Here is a 21,767-nt window from a genome sequence, read left to right as displayed (position 1 = left end):
CTGCTCAGGTCAAAGGAACCAAGCACACCTGGAGATGCCTGGTTTAAAGTTATTATTGATTGACTGTTAATTGTCCCACTTCTATCCTCTCTTTAGTGCCTTCTCTCACCTCTATCCTTAGTTATCCCTTGACAGAACATGACGGGGTTTCCCCAGCATGAAGGGTAAAGCTATAATTCCCATGGGGTGCATGCTTCCAATGGGCTGAGACCAAGGCACAGAAAGGAGATCATGAACAGGTTGGCTCACCTATGGGAAGAGGAAGAGAATGGCCATGCATCCTGAAGTAGATGTGCAAGCGTCTTTTGAAGCTATCGGCTTCCAGCATGCATCATCTGACGAGACTGGTCTATACAGCAGTTGGCAAAGGGAAAGGTAATTCTTAATGGGTATTTCTAAGGGCCCCAGGATTGGGTTTATCAATATGTTCATCCTCATATTTTAACTATGCTTTAAAAACTGGTTGGGGGTGGGCAGAGGGGATAGAAACAATTGTAGAGGAGAGACAATTAATATCACATGCTTTCACAGAATTCAGTGTAAAGGTCAAAAGAATCCATCGCCGAACTTCACAAAAGAAGTAAAATTACTCCCTTCTCCCCTCTTTAATTCATCTTTGCTGAGTGTGGGCTTCATAAGCCTTTTTTTTTTTTTTTTTAATCTGTGTTCAGTAAAGTCATGAGTTGCTAGAAAAAGGAAAAAAAATATTAAAATAAATCAGGTCTCTCCACCTCTTCAACCCTTGCCTATTGCATTTTCCCACAGAAGAAAGAGTTCAGACAAAGCTACTAAATTATCAGAAGTTGCCCCTTCAAAGCTCCTGTGTTAGAAGATGCCTTAGTCACTATGGGCTATTATAACAAAAAGACCATACACTGGATAGCTTAAACCTACCCAAATGTGTATTTTTCTCAGGTCTGGAGGCTGGGAAGTCCAAAAGGTATCAGCATGGCTGGGGTCTGGCGAGGCCTCTCTTCCTGCTTTGCGGATGGCTGTCTTCTTACAGATAACAGAGGAAGCAAGCCCTCTCGCATCTCTTCTTTTAGGGGCACTAATCCCATTCACGAGGGCTCCATCCTCATGGCCTAATTCCCTCCCAAAGGCCCCACCTCCCAACATCATCACATTGGATTTCAGCATGGGAATTTGGGGGGATTTAACCATTCAGTCTCTAATAAGTCGTGTCTGCTGCCAGCACAAAGCAAGCACCTTAGGCATTTGTGATTCACATCAGTATTGGCTCAACTGTCCATATCCTCAGTGTAGACTTCCGTGTCCATAAACCAGTCAACTCCCACCTTCTCTCACCCCCTTGCCCTCCTCTGGGGGCTTATGGCCAACAGAAATTTATTCGAAGACCTGGATGAAAACACCCATTTGCACCATTGAGGAAGGTAAAAAGGATTAAGTTTAAAAATTGAAGAAGGGATTTAGGATTAAACTCTTCTCGACTATTCACACCAAGAAAAAGAAATATGTGCAAAAGGTCCTCACTCCTATTCCCTCTGCTGTTTCATCCATCTGCTGGCCCGGAGGAGCTGACAAAGCCCTGTATTTCACTTTTCACCCCATTGATTCCTTCATTCAACAGTTTCCCTGCTGATTCACTGGTCTCCAAGTTAACGCGTCAACAGTTTGCGCTAGCGCTTCAGGAACACTGGGTGGGAAGTGAAGGTACGTGCAGGCCCCACCATAGGAGGAGGAGAAAAAGTGATTTACTCCTTGTCATTTCCAGCTTCCAATGGCATTTCCGAGAATGCAATGTAGCAAAGAGCTGAGGCCAGCTTCGTGGGGGCAAAAAACATGTTTTTGTGCTTTGTTACTGCATCGGACCATAGGCCTCTCCTAGAAAGGCCCCAGCCCATTTGGGATTATCTGTTCTCAATAATCTCGGACTAAATACAAACAGTGAAAGGCAGCTGTTAATAATGGAGCAAATAGAAAGCAAAGCACCAGTGTGCTCTGCAACGGATGCTGAGCCTGAACTAGCCAACTTTATTCATTCCCTGTAAGGCCAGGTTTCCCTAGCCTGTAAACATAAATAAGGTCCTTTTCCCATTATTTACAATGACTTCGAGGCTCCCTTTCTGGGGAATCCTCAAAGGTGCTGGTACTTTATGTGTTTTCCTGAGTCAGTTCATCTCTGCTTCCACGAACTCAGGTCATCAATCTCCTCCCTGTCATCGGGCCAGTTGCCATTTACTGCTCTAGAACTGCTGACCCTGCCTCTGGTGAATACTACTATTTCCATGTGGCCCTAGGCCCCCCGGTTGGAGAGGCAAGGGAAAAGTGGAACGCACTCCCTCTCTGTTCCCTGCTTGTCTAGAGGCGCTTCCTTCCCACAGTCCCACAGGTGAGGCCAGGCTGGGACTTCCCAGGCGACTTAGCTGAGGGGAGGGAGTTGTAACCTTGCTACTGCAAATAAGCTCCATGAACCTGCAGCGTCAGCCTCACTCAGGAGTCTGGCGGCCAATCAGAATCTCAGACCTCACCTCAGTCCTCCTAAAACCTCATCAGCATTTTTACAAGATCATCAGGCAACCCATATGCATATTAACGTTTGAGACACATGAATTTCAACACTGGGGAACTTCCATTTACATGCATCTTGCCTCCCCAGATCCACTGTCCACTTCTCTCTACCCTGTCCTCTGTCTGGGATGCTGACCTCCATGAATCTCAAGTACAAGCCTTTGCAGGAGATCAGAAGATGGAGAAAGGTGGAGCTAGGCGGGCCTCAGGCAGGCTGGGACCCTCTCCATTGCCAACTACGTAGGGGCCCAGACAAAGGAAGCCACTCCTGTTCTGTCCAAGATCTGCTGCAAAGGATTCCATTTCCTTCCCCAGGAACTGCCTGCTTTCATGTTTGATTAGGAGGATATCCACTCTTTTCAACCACTTTTATGGTTTCTTCTTTAGTCCCACCAGGGCAATAACATGAAAACACGGTGGTCCAGCATTTGCACATTTCCAACATGCAGCTATCGAGCCTTACAGAGCAGCCCACGTCAGACCCTGATAGTCCTGTCCAAACCGATTAGTGAGAGACATAGGTCCTCCCCTTTGAACAGCATTTCCTCCAGCATCAGGGCTACACCTGAATACCCTTCGAGCTGCATATCCATCTTAGCCTTGAGCCTCCTGTGAAAACACCTCAAGCATAGACACATCTCCCCATGAAGACACCCCAATTTCTGAAATTGTGGAGGGCCTCCACTCTTGCCCACTTATATTATATTCTCCAGTCAGGAGCCAGAGTGCTCCTCCTAAACCATAGATTAGATCTCATCACCTTTCTGCATAAAAGCTTTCTGTGTATTTGGTTTGAACCTAAAACACAAACCATGGTGTGGCAGGTCAGTTTCCCCAAGAAGCAGATCCTGAAATGGAGGTCAGTGTAGAGATGTTTACTGGGGCAGTGCTCTCAGGATCCACTCCCATGGAGGGCATGAAGCAAGGAAGATAGGACAAAAGAAATTGGGCTGCAGTGCAGTCATGACACAAGCGTCAGCTGCTCCCAGAGCCAGAACCACCCAGAGTTCTCCCTCGTTGAAGCACAGTGGGCCGGGCAGTTGTATCTCAGCCATTCTGCATGAACTGCCCTCAGGAAGACAGTGTGACTTTGGATGACCAGGCCTTCTTCAGCCAAGGGCAATCCCCAGAAAGAAGTCACCTTTGAGCTGGCACTGCCGACACTCTCAGCAACTGGACGACAAGTGTCCTAGCTCCCCAAATGATGAGCTGGGAGCTGGACCCAGATGGCCCAGCCCAGGCTAAAAACACATGATTGATAAAGCCCTCCAGGGTCTTTCCCTGCCTGTGTCTGTAACTTCATCTTTCCCACGCACCACTTGCTGTGCTCTGGTCACATTGGCTGCTGGGGACTCTGCACATGCTGTTGTCCTGCCCAGACCACTCTCCCTGGATCTTTGCACAGCTCTCCTCAGGTCTTACATCAGAGATCTGTACCACAAAGACACCTTCTTTGACCACCCTATTTAAAGTAGCTCTCATACCTTATCTCCTTGTGGCTTCTATGTCAAATTGCTTATTCATTCCACAGCATTATCACAAATGACATTATTTGCTTACTTGTTCAACTGCAGCTCAAATTTCTCCTGAGGGCAGGGACTTTGCTGTCCTTCTTTATCCCTTTTCCCCATGCCTAGAATCGTAACAGAAACATAATAGGTGCCATGAATGACTGAGTGAATAGTGATTCTAAATTGGAGTTGCTTTTATACTTTGATGTCTTTAGGGACATGGTTTCCTCTAATAGGAGTGCAGTGGCTTCCCTCTTAACAAATCCCTACATGTCTCAAATGTCAGTGTCTCTGTAAACATTTCACATCTACTTGTATGGCACCCACGTCTTCCTCCTGCCTCTCAACTCTCATGGCCATCTCAACGCCTAGCCTGGGGAGACACGACCAATAGCACCAATAGCACAGGCATTTACCAAATGCCTACTATGTGCCCAGCACTGTTGAATGTGAACAAAACACTAATGTGTTTTGTTCCTTGCCCTCGTGAATTTACATTCTGGCTGGGGAAGATGGATGTACCCAAGATAAGTGAGTCCTTTACATATTCCAGCAGGAAAGGGAGATAGAGAATACTGGGTAGTGTGAAAATTAAAGAGGGTCATTGGTGATACCCTCACTGACACCTGGGGAGGTATAAGAAAGAACAACACTATATCCCAGTGAAGACTGTTCGAAGCAGAGAGACCAGCAAGAACAGAGGGTCCGAGGTCAGAGTGGGTCTGGCTTCTCCAAGGAGAAAAGCAAAGGAGACATGGGGACTTGAGCAAAGTGAATGAGGGGAAAAAGTAGAAGACATCTGAGAAATATTGGGGCCATATCAGGGGTGTCTTGTAGGTCAGCATCAGTGAGATGGGAGCCTTGGAGATGCTGAACAAAGGAGTGGCACAGCCTGACTTAAGTTCTGGGAACAGGTTGTATGGAGCCGTTGTGGAAACAGAGATCTGTTGGGGTCACTACAGTGACAGGACAAGAGCTTGCACTTAGTGGAGTGGTGAGAAATCATCTGGTTCCGGATATATTTTAAAGGTAGGGCTACCAAGATTTGTTCGAAGATTGCATGAGGAGTTAAGGTTGACTTTCAGGTTTTTCTCCAGGCATGGAGGTGCCATTCCCTGAGATGGGTAAGCTGGCAGGAAAAGCAAGTTGACAAAAAAGAGAGTAGAAATCAGGGATCTGCCGTGATATGTAGGAGATCCCTAATAGACATCCAAATGGAGATATTAAATTACCCATTAAGTAGACACAAAACCTGGGATCTACATGAAGACAAGACTTCAATGAGAATAGTAACTGCAGCAAATGATGGAATGCATTGATAAGTAGAAGCTTTGCGAAAAGTGATAAAACACGGATTTAGTACCAATGCGTTCTCGGACAATACTCTTAAATTCTAGACAATTGTGGACTCTCATTATGTTACATGGTAGCTGCAGTTGGAAATATCTCCATATGAAACATTTAAAAAGCCAACACTTAATGGTCTTTATTTCTCAATTCTTTCCTTCTCTCTCTTTGCTTCTTTCCTCTCTCTTTTTGTCCTTCTTCTTTTCCACTTTCAATTTTTTTGTGTCTCCTGTCAATTCCGTAAGCTTGCTGATGACCACTCCAGACATTCTCACTACTAATAAGTTAAGTAGTGCTGACCTCTGCTGATGTGACCTAATTAAACACAAAATATGTTATCCAAGCTAAATTTTTTTCTCCTCCCATATCAAATTTCCTGCTTTTGGAGTTTTGTGAAAATAATTAGAGGAAAATATTTAGTGTCACTTTACATTTCTTTTGGGAAAGACAAGAAAGCAGAAGTGAATACTTCATAAGATACAACTAATGTATAAAATTGTTTTGGATTTTAAAAGACCAGAGGTCAATGTTTTCATCATGAAATAAGAAAAGGAATATATTTGAAAGGGCAACTGCATTGTTCTTGCATATATCCACTGAGAAGGTAAAAAAATGCATTATAACCTTTCTAAATGTCTTTGGCAAGAAAAAAATCACTTTTATATAGTCGTTAATTGATAATGGACATACAACAAAGTTTAAAATTATTTGAGCTTCCATTTTCAAAATGATCTCATTGCTTACCAGTACTTATATTTGGTTTTAATCTTTTGTATTTGGAGCATTTCCTAATTTAACTGGAAACACTGATTTCAATACATTGTAAAATGAATTATAACTGTATTTTAAAACAGATATTTTAAAAACCCTTTATATTATTACCTAATATTTAAAAAATAAGAAAGTATTGGGTCACACTGGAATTGGCGGAATTTTTTTCTTTTTTAATGGTACATAAGATAATAGCACGTAATACAATTGATATTATCTTAACTTTGATCTTTGATGTGTTACAGTACTAAAAGCTTAAGTTTGCATGTGGTTGTGCATATATATATATGTGTGTAAAGTAGATATAATGCCACTTATGTTAGTACCACAAATAGGTTAACAATTTAATATCAATAATCTTAGCTATGTTTGAAAATTAAATATATTTTTTCCTTTGACAAGTATTTTTTAAGAAGTATTGACAAGTATTTTTTGTTGAATGCAAACATCAGTTGTGCTGAGAGCTAAGAATGCCATAGTATAGTAAGGCACAATGCCTGCTTAGTTTAGTGGGGAATGTAGGCAATGAAAGAAGTAATTAAAATAAAACACTTATGAATGCTATAATAGGAGAAATTAGGAGTACAATGGGAATGTAGAGCAGAGTAACTTGAACCAAGGTAATCTTGTTGGAGAAAGTGATATTTTGGATTTAATCTAAGAAATACCTAGCGTTAGCCAGTGAATATCTGATATGTGTGTATGTGTAAGGATATGATGGCTGCTGAGCTGTTCCTAACACCGTATTTACTTATAATTTACCAAGCCTCTTTTGGAAAATATTGCAATCCTATTTTGGAAGGAAAGACAGAAAAAACAAATGGTAGGCATTAATACTACCAACATTCAGTCCTGTCATCTGAGGTATCCACACATTTTCTTAGAAATAAAAAAGGCATAGCCTATTCTGAGAAACTAACATCTCACAGAGAAGTTAATAAAGCAGCAAAAATGGACAGGTACAAAATAGGATACGTCAAATATTAGATGTGACCTAATCCTCATTCCAGGCAATCCTCTGATACATAGATCCCTGCAGTTTGATGTAACACTGATGGCCACAGTCCGTTTCATCTAAAAGTATTTGGTGCAGGGGTACCTGGGTGGCTCAGTCAGTTAAGCATCCAATTCTTTCTTTCTTTTTTTTTTTTTTTTTTTAAGCATCCAACTCTTGGTTTCAGCTCAGGTCATGATCTCAGGGTCATGAGCTCAAGCACCACATGGGGCTCTGCACTCACTGCAGAGTCTACTCAAGATTCTCTCTCGCCTTCTCCCTCTGCCCCTCCCCCAGTTCATGCAGGCTCTCTCTCTCTCTAAATAAATGAATAAAATTTTTTTAAAAAAGATAAAATAAAATAAATAAAATAAAACAATTTGGCCTAGCTGAATCTAAGTGAAAAGAAACATTTTAGAGTTTTTTGTAATGAACACTACCTTCTGACCAGTAAGTTGGCCCACACATGTGGTCTACTGGCCAAGTCCTCCTTGTTTTAGCTATTTAATCACACAAGGGAATCCCTGGAGGCCCTACTCAGATGAGCCCAGAGAAAACATACGGAGAAGAGCAAGTCTGTCCTTGGCAAGCACTGGGTGGATCATTTGGCTCAGGCAGGTCTATGGGGCTTTCCAATCTCTGGACCTCCTCCTGTGCTTTTAGATTTCATCATTTTATCCTCGTTTTCAGAGCTGACTTGTCAAATCCATGGGAAACTTTCAGAAGCTACTGAAAAAGTTTTACATTTACATATTACTTAATAAATGTGAACCAGGTTCAGTACTTCACACTTATTATGTATTCTCATTGTCAAATGGAAAGAAAATTGGTAAATTTAAGCCCTAATGTAGGTGTAGGAAAAGAATGTTCAGCATATGAAAAACAAAATCCTTTATGAGAGTTCCAGATACATTATCTCATTGTACATATAATAAGAGTATTTTAACCAAACAATTTACTGATAATAAAACTAATAACCCAATCTGTCACTGACAAGTATACCTATGATTTAAAAGGCCAAAAAGCTAAATAAGACTATTAAAAAAAAAAAAAAAGAACGTGCTAGTGATTACTAGAAGGATACATGTGACTGGATTCATTTTCCTTAGGTAGATATATAAGGCTATGGGGAAAAAATGCAGAGAGAAGAAATTAGGACAGAGTACCAGACATTTCTTTAGAATATAATCCCTGTGGTTTAATACAGGGAAAGAGTAAAGAAAAAATAAGTGGGAAATGTGAATCCAGTATAAAGTTTGGACTCTCAATTAAAGAAATGTTTACAAGGGTAAATTGTGTTGACAGATGCAAAGATGAAGGAGAGAAATCTGAGCTGTAACACAAAGTGGAATATAAGAAATGGAAATAAAACAGAAATGGATGAGACAGACAGTGCTTTCATTCTCGTGGACCAGGAGGCGTTAAGTTCGGGGAGAGAATGAAGGTAGTCTACCTGGATAGAAGTAAGGAGATAGAGAGGAAGTATGAGAAAAAAACACCAAGTAAGGTTCTTTTTCTTTTTCTTTTTTTCATTTGTTTTTATTGAAGTTCAATTTGCCAACATATAGTGTAACACCCAGTGCTCATCCCATCAAGTGCCCTCCTCAGTGCCCGTCACCCAGTTGCCCCATCCCCCTGCCTACCTCCCCTTCTACAACCCTTTGTTTATTTCCCAGAGTTAGGAGTCTCTCATGGTTTGTCTCCCTCTCTAATTTTTCCCACTCAGTTCCCCTCCTTTCCCTTATGATTCCTTTCACTATTTCTTAAAATGTTAAAAATAGACCCACCCTATGACCCAGCAATTGCACTACTGGGTATTTACCCCAAAGATACAGATGTAGTGAAATGCCAGGACAACTGCACCCCAACGTTCATAGTAGCAATGTCCACAATAGCCAAACTGTGGAAGGAGCCTTGGTGTCCTTAAACAGGTGAATGATGTCCTTAAACAGCTGTGGTCTATATATACAATAGGATATTCCTCAGCCATTAGAAATGACAAATACCCACCATTTGCTTTGACGTGGATGGGACTGGAGGGTATGATGCTGAGTGAAGTAAGTCAATTGGAGTAAGGTTCTTTTTGAGACACTGTTAGTCAGTAATCAGCACCAAGTGACTGTGTCTCAAGCCATAAGATAAAAAGGAGAGCCCTTCTCTGTAAGCCTCAGAGACCAACTTCAAAAGTAAACATGAGGTCTTCCATTGTGACTCTGCGTGGATTTGCACTGAACCACCCTGTTTATATCAGCAGTTGCAAATGCTGGCCAGATAGGGCCAACTATAGGTATTATTTATCTGGCATAGTGATTTGGCATTTGTATCTTTATACAAATATGGGTTTGGGGTTTTTTGTTTTGGTTTGGGTTTTTTGCTAACATTTAAATGTTGGCACCATTTGCTTTTTTTTTTTTTTAAATAACAGATTTCTAGCTTCTTTCAAAAAATTTGAAAAGCTGGTAACACTGAGATCATTTGCCCAAGACGCCCAGTCAACACCAGCTCCACTTCATTTATTATTGTTGCCTGCCCCCGTAGACATTTTAGTCTGTGACCTCATCTCCACTTGTCACCAGCATCAGGCATTTTCCCAAAAACCTATTTGAGAGACAGAAGGAGGCCTGAGAATGCACAGATGATTTACTCCATGACTTCTTTGTTATTAATACTAATCTTATTATAGCAATTTTTAAATTCTGTCAAAATTTTTGTTTATCTATTTTCCTACTAGATTGAAAACTCAACCAAGGAAAAAAATAAGTTTTTTTTTTTTTTTTTTAAGATTTTATTTTTTTAAGTAATGCTATACCCAACACAGGGATCGAACCTATAATCCCGAGATCGGGAGTCACATGCTCTGCTGACTGAGCCAGCCAGGCGCCTCAGGAAAAATAACTATTAAAAAACAACAAACCAACCTCAATCAAGTTTCTATCCATTGTTTCCTCCCCAGCATTTAACGTAATCCATGGTTAAATGAATCTTGTAAACCACAGATAATCCCACGATAACCAAGCCCTGGATGGAAGGTCCAAAGCACGACCCCGACCAACACTCATGGAAACTGATGAATCACTGGGATATGGTCCATCTGCTTTGTTGAAAACTAACTGATTCTGTTCCAACCCACCTGATACACATTTGACAACTGGAAAGGAAAATGTGAGTCTGTCAATATGGCAAGATACTTCTGAATCAAAAAGGAAACTTCAGGATAAGTGCAGGGGGAGATCAAAGAAGCTATATATAGTAGAGTCAAATTTTACTCAATACCCCATGAATATTTGCTATGGGGGGAGGAGTTGGGGCATCTAGAGAAAAGACAGCTTTCTTTCATGTCTATAGTGATCTGCTCTTTCTCTCAAGCCCCTCGTCCTGCTGATTCAATGGAACTATTTGTTAATAAAAACAAATTTACAGAATTTTAAAAAACCTCAGTCTCTCCCAATCCAAAACAAACACATTTGAAATCCATGCAGCGTGAGCACCCTATTGCAGCCATTTCCCTTGTCTCCAGCAGTCCTCCTTCTTCTCAATATGGTGTCTGGGCATCATGGTGGTAAGGGTGCCTCTCTGATCACAGGGCTTTCCTCTAAATCACCTGGGAATGACCTAGTGAGTTCATACTAAGTTCAAACTAACTGGTCTGATCTGGTCCTGGCTGTGCTGAATTGCACCGCATCCTACGTTGCAGCTAATCTTACAAGCCCTTTTGGTTATGGGCACGCAGTCCTGTTCTGATGCTAACCACCAGAGTTAATGTCAGATTCTACACATTTAAGAACACAATCCCCAACAGGACAATCCTCACTTCAGATGCCAGTTACAAGTTCAAGGATCCCAGACCACTGCATGTCTGACCAGGCTACAGATCCTGGGGGTTCCCACAACCTTCACTCAACTTTGATAATTTGCTAGAATGATTTACAGAACTCAGGAACATAATTTACTTACAATTACAGTTTTATCTTAAAGGATACAAATCAGGGCAGCCCCGGTGGCCCAGCGGTTTAGTGCCACCTTCAGCCTGGGGTGTGACCCTGGAGACACGGGATCACGTCCCACGTCAGGCTCCCTGCACGGAGCCTGCTTCTCCCTCTGCCTGTGTCTCTGCTCCTCTCTCTCTCTGTGTCTGTCATGAATAAATAAATAAAATCTTAAAAAAAAAAAAAGGATACAAATCAGGACCAGCCAAACACAGAGATATATAAGGTGAGGTCTGAAAGGGTCCCGAATGCAGAACCAGGGTGTGTCATCCTCCTGGCAAGTCATTGTGGTCATCAACCAGGAAGTGCCATCAAGCTTCAGTGTCCAGAATTCTTACTGGGGTTTTATTTTGTAAGCACAACTGATTGAATCATCGCCACATGATTTGAAATCAATGTCCACTTACCGATATTCACTCCCCAGAGATCGGGAGGGTAGGCTGATAGCATGTGGTTCAAAGCCCTAAATTTGCCTCACACGGTTGGTCAATCTGGTTTGGCCTGTCCTCATCCTGAGTCATCTCTAGTGTATCTATCTAGGGGCTCACCATGGGTCACCTCATTAGCATAAACTATCAGCATCCACCATGAATAACAAAGATACTCCTATCACTTGGGAAATTCCAAGAGTTTAAAGATTCTATCCCAGGAACCAGGGACAAAGTCCAGATAAATTCTCTATCATACAACAGACAGGCCCCTGATATCAAAGTCCAGGTCACTGCTATAATGTCCCATCTTCATGTCCCCGCAGGCCATGGCTTTCCAGTCTAGAGGCCAGGCTACTTCCAATTCACCCTGTGTCTCAGCACTTCTGTACCAACTCCCACCTGGGGATCTGGAACCTATGGTTGCATTTCTGCAAATACCTATGCTTGAGACTTACCATGGCTACATGCAGGCACCTCTCTCAATTTGAAATGGAAACTCACATCAGTAAAAAAAAAAAAAAAAAAAAAAGGATTGAAGGCTCCTGAAAATGATAAATATAAAATACTCAATAACGTTTTTAATTTCATCAAAAGATAAAAGACCAAAATAAAAAACGTATTGTGGGTTTTATAATACATGTAGAAGAAAAAAAATGTATGAAAATAATACAGAAACACAAAGAAAAGGAAAGTATATGATTGTGAACTTCTTACATAAAGTGGGGTAATAGTATTTTAAAACAGGCCCTAAGTTAAAGACGCATGCTATAAACAGCAGAGAGGTGAGTGACTGTATGCTTTGAAGGAGGAAGCAATGATTCCCAAAGCAGGGAGAGATAATTACACTGGATGATATGTAGAACTTCCCAAACTACACTTATCCTACTCATCTTTAAATTCCCCCTCCCTTCCTACAACATCCACACCTACCTCCATCCCTGGTAGGTAGATAATAAACCCCTGGCCTGGAACAGAAAAAGGCTAGACTCATCAGTATGCTTTTCCCACCAAAATTGTCTAATTTCATTGAAACTGGGAAATGTAGTTCATCTTCATATTAAGAAACTTATTTTATAAAAGGAAACTTTGATTATACCAAGTAGTGAATACCTCTGTCGAAGGGAACAGGATAGGAGTGGGGAGACTTCCACTTTTATACTGTATACAAAACATGCTTCATATTCTGTTGTATTTTTGTGTTTAAAATGTTTTAAAGAGGGGCGCCTGGGTGGCTCAGTGGTTGAGCGTCTGCCTCTGGCTCAGGGAGTGATCCTGGGATCCTGGGATCTAGTCCCGTATTGGGCTCCCCGCAGGGACCCTGCCTCTCCCTCTGCCTGTGTCTCTGCCTCTCAGTGTCTCTCATGAATAAATACAACATTTTAAATTTTTTTTCTTAATGTTTTAAAGTAATAGGAAAAGGACTCAATCAACACACATTTCTCCTTGAAATGGCCTTGAAAACAAGGATGTAGTTTCAAGAGGGAGGTAATTGGTGTCATGAGAGAGGAAAAAAGTACTCTCTAGTCAGTCCTGGCTCATATGACCTGAGACATGAGATTCACATCACAGGTCAGAGTTTGATCCGTCAGGAGACTGGTAGATTAGTTGCATCCTGCTCCCTATCCTTCCCCAGACCCAGAGAACCCCTACGGAGCTTTCTGTTCTCTGAATGGAATCAGCCCCTCTGAGTCCTACTGCACAATTCAGCACTCAATCCTACTCATACAACTCTAGTTTATGCTCTAAGAGTTTGTTGGTATGAGTGGTTGGTTTCTCAGCACACATTTTCCCATAGACACTGTATTATAAATTATGGGTAAATCCTCAAAACTGCCCACAAACGGCTATAAAACTTAATATATTTGAAACATTTACTATAAATGGTACCTATTAACTATGCTTAACCAGCATTTATAACCCTGTTTATAGAAGGAAATGCATTTTGCAGCTAGAGATGCCAGGATTGCACTGGGCGAGGGGGTAGTTGGAGGTAGGAGGGAAGGCTTTGGACAGCGGGAACACAGGAGTTCTTCTGTCTGTGGACATCAGCGGAGGCACCTAAGGTGGACATAGATCACTTCATTTTTTTTATCTGAAAATGATAATTAGATTTCACTTTAGGAAACTACCCTACCCCATCTCTGTGTATGTGATGAAGGAAGGCTAACCCCCCACCCATGACTCCAGAGTGGGTGACCCAGGCAGTCCTGGCCACCATTACTGGTTCAGAGATGGCTATGCTCTGTCTTTCCAGTTAGATCACAGACAACACGAAGATACACAGCATGTCCTAAACACACTTGAATCCTCCAGATGACCCAGCCCAGAGAGGGGTGTTAATGACACAGCCATGACCAGACAAGGAAGAAAATGGGGCTGTTCTGAGCAACAGTCATATATGCCACGCTTCTTTGCCTAGTGTTACACATCTTTCTTGTATGATATATATGGCCAACTAGGAGAGTGTTTGTCCAAAACTCTGTTATGTTTTGGAAATGAATATCTGCTTGCTTTATTAATTTTAAAATGGTTGACTTTCAGTCTTTTAATATGATAAGGAAAAATATTTCATGTCCCTTAACTATCTTAGTAGTACATAGCTCATTTATAACAATAAGAATGACAATACTAATGCCTGGCCTACCTGCCCCGGGCACAAAACCTTCTCTTAAGAGTTTTAAAGGTTCAAAGAAATCAATAAATCAATTTTGAGACACCTGAGTGGCTCAGTGGTTGAGCATCTGTCTGCCTTTGGCTCAGGGCATGATCCTGGAGTTCTGGGATCGAGTCCCGCATCGGGTTCCTTGCATGGAGCCTGCTTCTCTTCCATTTGCCTATGTCTCTGCCTCTCTCTGTCTCTCATGAATAAATAAATAAAATTCTAAAAGAAAGAAATCAATTTTGTGAGCAAACTTTGCAAAGCACTATATAAATATTATTATTATTGCTATTATAATTATTGTTATTATTGTCACCTTTTTTCTCTTATCTGTTCAAAGAATAACACATCTGAAAAACATCCCAAGACTGATGGAAACCAGATTTCACCTAAGCTATAGATTTCTCTATAATTTGAGATGAATGAAAAATTAAACCCCATTACACATATACACACACATAAACACACACATCACCTGCAAAGAAAACTTAAATATGATTATTTTGAATGTAAATTAAAAAGGCGCTAGTTTTTCCTCTAGAGAAATCATGAATTTTCTATAACTTGGCAATAGAACTCTAATAATAGGAATTTGCTCTCATGTTATTGGTTAATAGCTATGCATTAGCCCATGAAATTATTCATCCTTATTCTAAACATTTTGTTTTGTTTTAGCTGAAATCTTTCTATTCTCTCAAATTGTTACCTCAAATTGTTATCACTTTAAAAAATTGGCTGTGATTAGCTAGTCTTTGAGTTTGTTTGGCAGGAGCCCAGCTACAAAAAGCTTCATTTCCTTGGAACACGTCTGTTCCTCATTATCTCAAATATATCCTTACTTAGGAACTATAGTCATGTTCTTTCAAACACCCAGTCTGACGCAGGACAATGACCTTCCTCATCTAAGAGCACAGTGAAAGCCAGTGGTAGGAGAGGGAAGATACTCCAGTGACCCCTTGTCCCTGACTAGTGCCCTGGGCATCCTGTCTCATTATCTGGGAGAGAGGGCAGGAGACCATCTGCCTCCCCGTAGGGTACACACCAGCAGATAAAAAACTCAACCACTGGCTGGTGCCTTGCTTTCAGGGAGGCTGTGTTCCCAAGAAAACATATGTGGCTCTTGGGCATCTATAGAACCAGCATGGTCAAACCATAAATGCTGTCAAACCAAACATCTTGTTTCTATTTTCATTTGTTCAAAACTCAAATCAACGAATCAATACAAAGCTCCAGATCCAGCCTTCTTTAGCAAGAAATATCTAAAAGAACTAAGGAAATCTAGGTAGCATCTATTACACTGGAAAAACACATGATAATGTAGGTCTAGGACAAGGCCCAGCAAAAGGCAACCAGGCTCGTACAAAAATCCACGAGGGAAAGTAAGCATGAAATGAATCCATTTGTAAACTCAGCAGTAACTTTGGCTAGAATGAGTCTTCAGCTTAGTCTTCCATTCTGGGACAGGGCATGTCTTGGCAATCCTCTAGTCATCTGGAGGAAACACACCCCAATTCTAATTCTAGATCTGCCTCTAATGAACCAAGAAACTGAGTAGATCATTCAGGTGCTGAGGACAAGTATCTGACACACGGTGGACACTTGCAGCTAGATGTATGCCTACCTTTCTGTTCCTAAAATTCTTCATCTGGAAATTTGTCTAATGGAGTAAGTAAAGCTTAAGTAAAGCTTCCATGCCTACCATGCATACTGTCCCATCATGCCTCATAGTTTAAAAATTGCTTTCATATTTTTTTCTCTCATGAAATCTTCCCAGTAACTGTGGGACACAAATGGAACAAGTGTCACCTTTACTGCTATGTCACAGAGGAGGTAAGTATGGCTCAGGCAAATTAACTAGCACTCACATAGCTAGTAGGTTATATAGGTTTTAAATCCTCACAGAGCTGTGAAATAACTTATAAGATCATATATCTAAAATTGCCCAGCACACAGTAAAGACCTCATAAATAGTAGTTACAGGGGAAGGTGACAGAGCGTAGTAATTAAGTCATAGGTTTGAGTTTTGTTTCCAGGCTCCATCACTCATCAATGTGTAAGGCTGGGCAAGTCTCTCAGGCTCAGTTGCCCCGCCTTTGAAGCAGGAACAAGAACCACAACCTCATACAGTTATTTTGAAGACTACGTGAACACCCATATGTAAAGCAAAAAGCACGTAACTGGAATTTTCCAGCACGCTTTGCCACCCCCTTAAAATAAAACAAAATAATGTATAGCATGCTAGAAGAAGGTCATGGTTGGACCAAAAAAAAAAAAAAAAAACATACTTTGGTTTCTAAAATAGTCTTAGAATAGTTTCAAAGTAATTACAATGTAATATTAGAAATTATATATACAACATCTATATTAGAAAATCTAGCGGGAGGCTAAGTAACAGAGAAACAGAGAAGTATAAAAAGAGAAGGTAACCAAACGGGGGAGCAGCTGAGAGGAGCTGAGAAGATGTTGACAAGACATCAAAGGCTTCAAGGGATGGAGATTCATTCAGAGTGCTGACGCTGAAGGGTCAAAAGCATGGGATCCTCCTACCCTTCTGGTCAATATCATATATAAGTAACTTAGACATCTTTCCCTGGGAAATTCTCTTCAATACACAGCTCTTCTCTCTTTTTCTCTTCTCAAAAAGCCCAGGTCTATCTCCTAAATTTCCATAGAAGGAGCTCAGAACAGCCTCTGCCTTCTAATCCAGCTTGTCAGTGGAAGTCGAGGACTTTCATAGACTCTATCCAGGTGGGACACTATGGCTTGGGGAGGTCATAGCCATTTTTAAGAGCTGCAATTCTCCTAGTAGTGTTACAAAGCTTATTTCTCCCTGAGGCCTTTCTGGGACCTTCAGAGACTATTCCCTATGAATTTAATAATGATCCATTTTGAGAAGAGATACTAGGCTTTCTTTTCTGGGCCAGTTCTCCATGCTTCAAGAGTGCGAGAGTAGCATTTCAATTTCAATAAAACCATTCCTCTTTTTGTAATAAATCATAACAATTTTTGCAAAAGACAGCATTGATATATACCACACACACACATATATATGTACATGTATGTGTATTGGCATTATATTCTAATATGTATTTCCAGAAAAAAAAAACATAAAAGACAAATATAAAATAAAAAACAGAATTGGTTGATACTCAATGATCAAAATGTGTGTAACATGGATCCTTCGAGTACAATACATTGGAAATTAAATTCAATGATGTCTGAGTTTTCAAAGTAAAGGCGGGAGGCTTCCAAATACACTTGCCAAAGGAGGTTTGTGGATACGGCCTGACCTGGGCAGCCAGCTCCATGACTCTAGGGCCCACTGAAGGGGTCCATGCAGGAACCCCTCAAGAAAAGGAAATAATCTTAACAGATGCTGATGTACAAATTTCCATGTCTCTCTGTATTCTGTGAATCTGCTTACTTGACCACAACTGTCTGGGCAAGGGTAGAGCCTTTACCAAGATCAGCCGATGTCCAAAATGACTCCCAGCCTCTGACTAAGAACCAAAATAGAAGTGGACATTCAGTAGAGGAACTGAAAGGCTAAACACAACAAGACCAAGTCATGTTAATAAAACACCATAGAGGGATGCCTGGGTGGCGCAGCGGTTTGGCACCTGTCTTTGGCCCAGGGCGCGATCCTGGAGACCCGGGATCGAGTCCCACGTCGGGCTCCCAGTGCATGGAGCCTGCTTCTCCCTCTGCCTGTGTCTCTGCCTCTTTCTCTCTCTCTCCCTATGTGACTATCATAAATAAATAAAAATTTTAAAAAATAAAATAAAATAAAACACCATAGAATAACCCACGAACCTGTGCTACTGGCAAGGCAATAATATCGTGATCATTTGGGTTTCCTGATCACCAGGAGCCCCAGCTGTTCCATGATTTCCAGTCTTCCCAGGAAGGCTTGTGATTCTATTTCTCTTGCACACAAGAGGCCATGAGGCTAAGATGATGTGTTTTCATGTGTATCCCCTTGCTACTTGGCCTGTTCATTGCAAAGAGATCATCGTTAGCACAAGGACTCTCTCGGTCTCCTTTTTCTTCTCAGAGGAACCTGTAATCAGAAAATCTTGATTATCTCAACACCTGCCCAAGTAACCATCCTAGACCAAGTATCCCTGCCACTCCTGTAAATGTTTACCCTGGACTGCCTTCTAGGGACAGTCAGCTGTTTCATCTGCATAAATCTTGTCTCTCAAATTGGTTATGAGGTTTTGCGGGGAGGGAGGGAAGAATCTGAATCTGGTATAAAGCTGACCAGTCATCCTCAAAAGGGGTTGAGCCAAAGATTGCAGCTTATCAGTTCTTTCTTCAGTAGATGAGCAAACACTCTTTCCCCTAGAGATAAAATGCCCCAAGCCTGTTATTGTTTCTTATCTCTTTTATTTATCTCTCTCAACAAGCCTACTTTCACAAACATTCAGTACGTTTAGGAGATCAGAAAGCTTTCCAGTCTACCTAGGGGTATACTGACCCAGCCCTGTTGCCCCCAGCTTTTTATCTTTTTAAGTCTTGTTATCTTTCTGCAAATCTACATTAACTTTATAGTTATTTTATAGTTCTTAAATAATAAACATCATATATTTGAGAATCTTGATCCACCGATGCCGTTACTTTTTACCCCCAGGCACCCCAAGGACTGTGGAATCTTTCCAAGCTTCTCAAGAAAACAGAAGGAATTAAAGAAGCAGAGTGGATGAGTCTGACACTTCAACGCTTTGTTCTGTTTTCCACACTGGCCACAGTAAGACTGATTCTATAGCCCTAAGCAAAAATGGAAACTTGTTCATGCAGTGAGATTTAACCTCATGACCAAAAATAGTCTCTCCACCTTTAGATTTTTTCCCCCCTCTGAATTGAGGTTTTGTGTCTAGAATTTCAAAAGACCAGCACTTGAGGTCAATCTTGGATGCTTCATTGGATAGCCTTGTCTATCAGAACTTGCATATCAGGTCAGAAAGATGATGCTGCACAAATAAGACATATCTGATATAGGAAAGATGCTAGAGTTGGAAGCTGACAGCCAAGAAAGAGTTCTTGAGATGTCTTCAGTGCAAAAAGGTGGTTTTATTAAAGCATGGGGACAAAACCCCTGGACAGAAAAGGCTGCACTGGGGTCATGAGGATTAGACCATTATATACTTCCAAGTTGGGGCGAAGGGAGGTTAGGGATAGTATAAGCCTCCCACGGAAACAAAATTTCCAGAATCCTGAGGAGGCCAGCTATTGTTAGGAAAGAGTCATTTATTACCGTTTACTAAACACTGAGTCATAAGACCCTTCGGATGTCTATCAGTGGGTCATATGCTTAAAGGATGATTGGCAGCATGTATCTTGGGGGCAGAGATAAAGGAAGTTTCCAAAGGAATTTTTATATGTTAAAGAAGACTTACAGGATCCTAGGGGGTTGAGCTAAGATTGTCTTTTGCTCTTAGCAAAGTATCAACATCAAGGCAGCTGAGTTCCTAGAGGAATGTCACTCTGCCTGTTTCAAGGACTTGTCAATGAGCTGTAAATAGTAAGGAAGTGTAATAGTTTTTCTTCTGTCTTTGTTTCCCACATCATATCCACAAGGCAAGTTTCATGGTCAGCCTGGGAGAAAAGGTAGATAAAGACTCTGGAAATTCTGTCCTAAGAAATTCTGGCCAGTGGTTTCCAGTAGGGAAGACAGGAAGCAGCCTAAGAAGAAGGCAACAGGAGAGTGAAGGTTGGATCCAGGGAAGGGAAGAGGAGTTTCACAAACTTCACCATGACCCTGCAGGAATCCAGGACTCCCCAGCATTCAAAGCATTCAACATTCACAAGCTTGCTGAGCATATCTTACCTTTATTTCTAGATGTAAAACAGCAGAGCCAGCTAACGATTATAAGTCAATTATTTGTTCACAATGTTACTCCCTCAGTCCACAAACAGTATATGTCAGGTGCTTTCTAGAAAAAATAGCTCTCCATGAAGAATGCTGGACAGTAAAAACAGAAAATTCTATGTATATCAAATAAGTTGCTGAAAAGTACAGACTAGAGCTAGAAATGAGGCTATATCTATTTTTTCCTTAGAAAGCACTCTGGCCATTTGGTGAAGTGCCTTGCTTTCAATCAATACAAAAAATTAACTGAGGATTAAGAAAAACTGAGTCCTGTTGAAGGAAATGTTGGTGTATGTAGATAGATGCTTTATAAGGTTGATTTTGGTGTAAGATTGTCTATTGGTAACGAATTAGATTTAGAGGTGGGTAAACTGTTGCACACCCTTAAAATATTTCTGCCTGGCTTCTTGCTTCTGGGAAGGCAGGTGTCTGATTATAGACTTCTTTGATTTGAAGAGGTGTTATGGCCAGGATATGAACTCCTCTCATCATTCCTATGTCCTGTCATACCACTGGCTTTGACCAAGAATGCACTGCCCTTTGATGGTGCTAAGTTCCTTGACAATTATGGCCACTCCTCACTTAATCTTCTTACTTTCTTTCCTATCCCCACCCTCCAATCTCCATCCTGATTTCCACTTGATAATACAATGACTCTTGCATCTTTTTCCATAAAGATCTGTGTTTCTCTTATATTTTCATTCCCTTAATGTTTAACAAGTTAAGTGTAGCCAGCTTTATCAAAAATCACAAGCCACATGCCAAGTGATTTAACAGAGTGTCAGATCCTGACCTGAGTTTCGCTTTGGTTCCATAAACACCAAATGTTACTTTTGATGTAGAAGCAATTGCTCTTCTGTTTAGATGTTCCTGACACCATCTAAATCCATTACTTCATTGAGATATTTTGCTCGATGTCTTCTTCCTTCTATGGACAAATTCATTGTGCCCAACACTGAACATCCTCCCTCCAAAACCCAGGCCAGCTATGATGACCCCATCAACAACTCCAAGACTGAGTTCTCCTCCCTGTTGATTTATGGAGGTTTGGGCAATCTGTACCAGCAGGAAAATAAAAATGTATTGAAGGGAAAGAAGACTGGGTAAATTTTGCTCCTCACACTAAATTGAACCATAGGAAATTGCTGTTTTTGTAGGTCAAAAGTGGTCAGACATCAACAATTTTATATGGCTTAGCCCAATACATGAAACAATGCACTCACAGTTCAACAAAGTAAGTCACAAAGTCCATCATGCACGATGATTATAAAAATGAAAGGTGTCCTGAAAAGTCAGTATATACTGCTAATTATACATTAAACACCTCATGTATGGAAATGCTCTTTTGAGAATTTATATGTTTGAGGGGTTACCCCCAATACCATCTATTTTTAAATACTGAACAAGAGTGACAGATCTCCTGCTCTGCATCTGAGGAAATGAAAGCACCACACCCAGGCAAGTGAGATTGATGGAAAAACATGTGAATGAAGGGCACTTTTCTTATTTTGCTCCACAATCCAAAGAGCTGATTCAAGAGGGTGCTTCATTGCGGTTGATAACTCATCCAAACATGAACCTCAGAGGGGGCACCACCCTCCCACAGGGTATGAGAGGAGGATCGGCCCAGAGAGACATGACTAATATAAGGTCATCCAGGGGTC

Source organism: Canis lupus, chromosome 36 (assembly GCF_048164855.1).
Source record: "Canis lupus baileyi chromosome 36, mCanLup2.hap1, whole genome shotgun sequence".
NCBI classification, from domain to species: domain Eukaryota; kingdom Metazoa; phylum Chordata; class Mammalia; order Carnivora; family Canidae; genus Canis; species Canis lupus.
This window is presented reverse-complemented; position numbering follows the sequence as displayed.